This window comes from Silene latifolia, chromosome 11 (assembly GCF_048544455.1).
Source record: "Silene latifolia isolate original U9 population chromosome 11, ASM4854445v1, whole genome shotgun sequence".
Taxonomy (NCBI): domain Eukaryota; kingdom Viridiplantae; phylum Streptophyta; class Magnoliopsida; order Caryophyllales; family Caryophyllaceae; genus Silene; species Silene latifolia.
This window is the reverse complement of record NC_133536.1, coordinates 15,510,677-15,518,201: the sequence shown is the minus strand read 5'-3', so window position 1 is coordinate 15,518,201 and position 7,525 is coordinate 15,510,677. Positions and strand designations below refer to the sequence as shown.

Below are 7,525 nucleotides of genomic sequence, written 5' to 3'. Positions count from 1 at the left end.
AATTATATTCAGCCATCTCTTTCTTTCAAGTTTATTACTAATAAAAAATATCATATATTATTAAATTGCAGGAAAAAAGTAGAAAAGCACGGGAATCCCAAAAGCATAATGTGCATAAACATTTTATGGGAAGAGCTGGCTATATGGGTAAGTTGGAGGGTTGGTATCAAGAAGAATTAAATGCTGCCTTGGCTAATGATCTTGATGCCGATCCTAAAACGACCGAGAAAGATGTTATCAAACGTTTTGAGGATCGGGGTTATTTGTGGATCAAGGGACATACCCCTTCATCTAAGGACCTTTCGTCGCAAACGAAAGATTTGATAAGTGAAATTGTAAGTGACTAACTATTTCTTTACGTTTTGAGATGTATTTGTTGTCCAGTGTCTTATGTAGTGTATGAGTTCAACTTCTCAGCATTTTATGAGAAGATAGAGGAAATCAGGAGAGTAAAGAGCTGAACTTTGACAGTGTCCAGCTTTTGAAGATGTGATTTGGTTAAGTCCGCCTACCAATTAATTAAAAATTCATCTGTGGTTCAGACCAATCACTATAGGTAACTTAATTTCGGCCTGCTATTGTACATGAAATTTGGCAGTTCGGGTTGGAAGCGAGAAGGTGGTCTTAAAAGATCTTAAAATGTTCATGAAGGTAACTTGGACCTGCTATGGTCTTGAACTAGATTGGTAGAATTAGTTATATGATTTTAGTTATCTAGTCATGAAGCACGTAATTTTTTTGCTACTTACTGCACCGTAGTAGTAAAAATTGTCCATTTAGAAAAGTCGGTGAATATTTTTGGATGCTTCAATTTGATATACAAACGGTATTCACATTCTCACGGTTTGTATAGAAAATTGTATTTGAGCTTCCATTATAATTTCTCGCCACCGTGTGTTTGAATTGTATTTGAACTCGTAGACTTATCGCCTTATTGGTACAATCTGCTTATAAATAGTCAAGGGTTATCGTAGGAGTCTTAAAATGCAATGTTAACCTTGGAAACTGCAGCACAAATGTTAATACTGTCAAGTTGTGGTCAAGTTTCAGTGTGAATAATTAATTTTCGTCTAAAATATTAACCATTTTTTCATGTGAGCAGAATTATTGGGAGGAGATGAAGAGAAAAGGGGAGTTTGTTCCTTCAGGAAGAGAAGATGTGTTGGTTAAGGCAACGGGAAAATTTGACCGACCTGGATTCATAAGAGGAGTTGGAGGCTTAGTTGGTCTTACTAGCTTTTTTGGAAAATCAAATAGTCCGGGAGTTAATAAGAAGGTGTATACGGAGGATGATTTTAGGTTGTTTAAGGAAGAGGTGAAAAAAGAACAAATTGTTGATGTAAAAAGGTTGGTAAAACAACATGTGTCCGAAATTTTAAAGTCTCATCTCGAATCAAAGTCATTAGATGACAACGAAATTACAAAGATGATGGATGTCTCCTCCTCTCACCTTCTTGAGAGTAGTTCTCATTCTACCAAGCTTAATGATCGCTTCCTTGAGATAGAGGTATATATGTATAGTATGAATGACCATCTTATATTACTAGTTGTTGAGATAAAACTTTACATTTCATTTTTACTATTCCTATAGGGTCCCGTCCCTTGTCGGTTGGCTGTGTATGTTGCTGAGACGAAGAACGTTGTTGCCGAGGGAACAATATGGCCATGGGTAGAAGGTAAGATGGTTCACAACACACCATTGACCCGTGAAAATGCTCACGTGTCCATTGATAATATCAAAGATGGGAACGCACTACTTCCAATTCCGTGGGATGGACATGAAAGGGTTGGTGAGGTTATTGGAAGTTTTGCACAGTGGCCTAAATCATTGGTTTTATTAGGAACTGATGAGGTAATAAAATGTGCAATTAATTTATTAGTTATTATTTTTGCAACTATCAAGAAGCCAATTAAGTGTTGTTTTTTAAGTGTTAGTATTAATTGTAATTGCTAGGATGATCTTAAGGGTAGAGACAAGGTTCAACAGGCTAGGACTACTAAAGACACGGTTAATCCAGGAAAGATAATAAAGCCGTCTGGTGGTGGTAGCAAGGAGATTCAGGTTGCTGAGGCGGTAATGAATCTCTTACTAGTTGGTTTTTAAAACTTGTAATTTTCCTTATTTGGTTTTTAAAACTTATAATTTTTAGGTGAAGTCAACAAAGAACAAAAAGGGGCCTCTAAATAAGGACGAGTTGAGCCGTTTGGATTCCCACCGTCGAGATTGGAAGACATGATCTGCTCGCTATTTCGGGAAAATATTCGTTGTTTACTATAGAGATTAGTGAGTTAGTCTATTCAGACGAAAGTCCGATTAAGCTGATAATCGTGTTTGATGATATTAGGAAGATGTTTAGATATGAATGGTTAAATATATCCATTCTTCAACTCTGGGGAAGGTATCACTTTTCTCATAATATTTCAATTAAATCTTTCTTTACAAATGTGTATATATTTATATACTTAAATTTTATTCTCATTATAATAATGTAGCTTCTTATATGATTATGGGACACAACGTGGAGTGACGGAAAAACTAGTTGGTTTTTTGTGTCCCGATAGACTTTGCACATATATGCATTCTTCGGTTGAGATGGAGAGATACTTAATCGAGGCTTTAAAGAAGCAACAAGATAAGAGATATGTGATGGGTGCTTTTTTTGAGGCGTGAGTATTACAAAAAAATTTCTTGCATTTCATCAATTTTTTTTTCCTTTACATATTTTTTTTACCTTATTAAAGGATTTATAAGTTTTGTTATTTGATATAGCTCGCATTGGATGTTGGTTGTATTTTGTCTTCGAGATAATATTGCATATATTTTTGACTCGGATAAAGCGACAAAGAAGACATGGCAAATAAAAAGTTGCTTATCATGGTAAGTTCAATCGATTAACCACATAAATTATAGTTATGTTATGTATGAATGTCGATAATATGATTACATTTCATGTATTCAATTAATTTCAGGGCTTGGAAAAGGTATTCTTTTAGGGCGGGAACGCGTGATATGTTAAAAAAAAAATGAACTCCAGATAAAAATGATTGAGGTATGAAGTTTTCCTTAGAAATTCAATTACGCCAACTACTACCACCCCACCTCCTATTTTTGTTTTACGCGTGATATGTTAAAAAAATGAACTACTCATGGATAGACTCTCTTGAAGCAGAGGTTTGGTGATGCTATTTAGCGATATTTACCGATGTAGGTTTTTACGATTACTTGTTTTGCCTCGATCAGAATCTTGCCCTTTTTGTGTCTTTTGACTTGTCTGGAGTATGTTGCTTTATACGAAAACTTGTTAACTTGTGACTATAACACGTATAACGTCATTTTATTTAATTATTATAATTATAATTCATTACCTTATGGTGGTAGTATATTTGACTTAGATTATATGAGCTTAGAGTCTTTACTTAACTCTTATTTTTCTATAAATATAGTGCACTCAACAGCCAGGGAATTATGAGTGTGGTTATTATGTTATGAAGTGGATGTATGATATCACCGTACGCTACGCATTATCGGAGGACGGCATAGAAAAGGTACTTGCTTTATATTCTCAAACTGTATTTTTTATTTCCCAAACTCCCAGCCCTAAAATTTTACATTACCTGAGTTTATATATGTGTTAAGCGATAAGGGGTTATTCATTTATTGTTTTGAAAGTTAATATTCCCACATTTCACAAACTCATATTGTTTGTATTTTTTTTTTGGAAAAATTGACAATAATCCCACCTTTAACCTTTCTTCCTAAAATAATCCCACCTATCATTAATCTCAATATAATCCCACCTTATTACCATGTCTTCTTAAAACAATCCTTGTCAAAATATTACCTGTGATATCAGGTCAACTCCCTCTTTTAATACAATCTCCCTTAACCCAAATCATCCTCCACCCTCCACTGTAATTTAATCACCTTTTCCGCATCTCCATCATTCATCGCCATCACACCATGCTTATCCTTTATTGACGCTGGCTTTTAAAATTCTTCAACTTTAACAAGCGATAGTGAGTTTTATTTTCGACTCATCTCGAATGTTTTTCTGAAAGTACTCGGTTACCTTCTCCACTATTCTCATACTCTTTCGAGTCTCGCCTCAGCTTTTACCCTTCAAAATTTGTCCTCATTCTCTCTATTCATTCCCGAAATCCGTCATTCTTCTCTTTTTTTTTTTTTTTTAAGAGCATTACTACCAATTTTTCTCTTATAGCCATCAATTCGTTTCAAATCACCCAAAAATACCCCCCATAAGAACAATTCTTAGACTAAATTCTTTGAAATTAGCATTAGTCTTGCGCATGATTAGATAATTTTTCTCAATTAGCTTAACCACTTCATAAAATCTAACTAGTCGTCTGATAATCAAGAGTATTGAGGGAGCCAAAAATGTTCACCATACTAATTGACACAATTTAAAATTTTAATTTCCTTAAAAATCTTGTACATTCCAATACGGTGATTACGCCAATATGCAATTACAGTGACTACGTGTAGACACCTCGTTTCTGCACCTCCCGCAAACCACCCGGTGATGATTGGGCCGCATGTTTGATACGCGGGACGATTTGTGACAGTTCGTAAGATTATCGTCAAGTGATTGCTCAAATATTAATGTCGACCTCTTAGTTGTCATCTACGTCCGGATACGGTCGTTTTGGCGATAATTAGAGTACATTCGAGTCCGGTCAAAAACCGTCTCCATTTTTCGATAGCCGTTAAATCCCGAGTCGAATGTTGGAATGTTCCGGATATTTCTATTCCATATTTCACAAATTTTATCTTTTGGCAAATAATATCCGTAATATTCACAAGATAATCGGATTATTTCCGTCCTACCATAACTCAAACGCGAAATCTTTCTTCGGGGAGGAAACCTCTCGGGAACAGACGCGGCCAGTCTGCGCCTCTTCCAAGGGACGCAGATGATCGCTGCGCCTCTTCCAGGCCCTTCTTTGCATGATTTACGTATCTTTTTATATCTTTCCGAGATTCACTTCCAAAGAGTCTCCGAAACCCTACTCCTCCGTGTGATTAGTATAAATAGGAGCTTTCGTTCCTCATATTTCTCACGCGAGTGTCCGCCCTTCTCTTCTCCCTTTGCATTCTAGACTTCGTTCTTACTAATTGGCGCCTACGTGCTTGGACTTCCGACCACGTAAGCTCGGATCTTTCCGGGTACCAGCCTCTCCGTTGCATGACCGACCAATTTGACCAACTACACTTAATCAACATTAATCAATCAATCGTTTTCCTCTTACGAGGGCACTCTTTCATTGCATTCGCGTCGAGCATTCACTAGTCGATACTTAGTTCATCTCGTTCCGTCAACATGTAAGTCTGAGGGTGTATAATTCCTCTTTTATTTATTGTATTTTATTTATTGAATCATCGTTGTAAGGTTTATGTCGAAAACATCTTTTAAAACCGATTTCTAAAACCGTGCTTTAAAACCTTTTTTTACGGATTTCAGTGAGAGGACGTCGAAAAGACGCAGAATCGCTGCGCCTCTTGAAGGAGCGCGATTCTGCTGCGCCTCTTCGTGACGCTGCCGCAGTTCCTGCTTCTTTTCTTCTTCTTCGTCCTCTGTAAATTCCGTCTTTCTTATTCGTTTTCATATGTTGTCCTTAATCATTCGTTCATAATAATAGCATATAATTCACATGTATATATTCATCATCATTAATTCACATGTTTTAATTCATCATTGATCCGACTTAAATCCCTTATAATCAATATTTGCGGGTTTTCGTTATTAATATTCAATCCGGGTTTTAGAGATTCAATTCATTCATATTGAGTTTCTGGAATTCATTGTTGGTATATTTGCATCCGTATTCATTGTTAATTCATTGTATATTCATCATGTTTAGCCTAATTAATTGATCTTAATAGAGGACTCATTCATTAACATCGTCCCTTCATGTAATTAATCCATTTAATTCTGTCTCATCCATGTTTTACTGTTTTTACGACCCATTCATATGTAAATAATCCATTAAACCACTTTCATCCGAGTAAATAATTTAATTAATCATTAAAATTAACAATTAACATTAACAATTTGCGTTAAAGCTACACAGCCAGAACTCACCCTTGGAAACAGACGCAAAGAATCGCCGCCTCTTCCAGAGGGCGCAGTCCTGCTGCGCCTGTTCTAGGTTGAGCTCTGTCTCTGAACCCCTTTCTGCTTTGACCTAGTTTAATTAGTCTACGTAATTAATTAACTAATATCCGTATTATCACCTGATTTCTGTTCGTCATGTATTACTTCTATTCTTTTATTCTTTTTCTCAAATCATCCGTTTTAAAGGTATTTTCGACATAAATCGCCTAATCCGTTGTAATTATTGTATTTATTATTGTAACTCTCTTTATTGTATTTATTGTATTTCTTTTATCATTTGTATGCTTTCACATGTCAATTAACGTTAAATCCAACTTCGACATTAATTGTAAGTCTAAATGATTGTTCACCGACTTAGTCTAATTCTCACATGCTAGGATTAATCTATGGATGTTGCATTGCATGCATATAGCCGACGATATATCGAGTACGAATAACTTCCCTAATCATTAGTAGAGGCCGCTATCGAGGCGGGCGGGATTAGGTGTTCGATCAAAAGAGCTTCCTAATACGTACCCTCACCCCTTACTCCAGATCTCCGTGAGCACCCGTGTTCATTGGCATCCACGAGAGTCATTCTAGACATAGAATGCTAAGGGTAACGATTGCTTAGTGTTCATGTCACTACTTTGTGTCTTGACATGACACGAGGTATTCGAACGGTTCCAATTTCCCATAAAAATTGGTGGCGACTCCATACAAAATGCAAACGCTTGTCCCCGTTTCTCACCAAGCGCCCCCGTGGGCGGCCCGCTGTCCACAGTTTGGCGACTCTGCTGGGGAAATTACACTTACGTGTAGCTAGGGTGAAACTTGAACAAGGTTAGGGAATAAGTTTGTACAAGACAATTGTCGGTTTTCATAACTCGGTCTTCCTAGATCGTTTATTCGGCCTTCCTAGGCCCAACCCAACCCATTCGACCAATCGTCCCGTCTAAACGGTCCTAATTCTTATTTGGGCCTAAGGATGGATAGCGATTGACGTCATCCATACCATGATGCTTACTCTTGTTTGTATCAAGGGCCTTCACTACTCGAGGAAATGGACTAGGAATCGGCCTTACTCTTGTTTGGCACGAGCCTCTCCACAGACTTCGGGTTTGATGGTTCGGTATGGCAACCCACCCTCTTAAACCAAAACCCTTTTAAATGCACTCAGCATCCCGTTATAATGCTTGTATAAATATGTAAACCTTACGTGATCACCACTTCTAAACAAAACCATGACGAGCTTTTAAAAAAAATCAAAATCCTCATTTTCAAACAAGATTTTCGAAAAAAAAAAGGGCCTTCAATTAGCGCAAAATCCGGTCAAAACTCTGTCCGTTTGTCAAGTCAAAATTCGGGCCGCAAGCCCATTTCAAAACCTCACTTCGAGTCCACTCCTGCAA

At 36.9% G+C, this 7,525-nt stretch overlaps 1 long non-coding RNA gene across 1 annotated transcript; it reads left to right on the top strand.

Moving 5' to 3' along the window:
* The first annotated feature begins 2,775 nt into the window (after positions 1 to 2,775).
* LOC141612727 (uncharacterized) lies at positions 2,776 to 3,542 on the top strand. The gene is made up of 3 exons (XR_012529171.1): positions 2,776 to 2,878; positions 2,971 to 3,050; positions 3,445 to 3,542. It is a non-coding gene; the product is annotated as an uncharacterized LOC141612727 (long non-coding RNA).
* Positions 3,543 to 7,525: the final 3,983 nt, after the last annotated feature.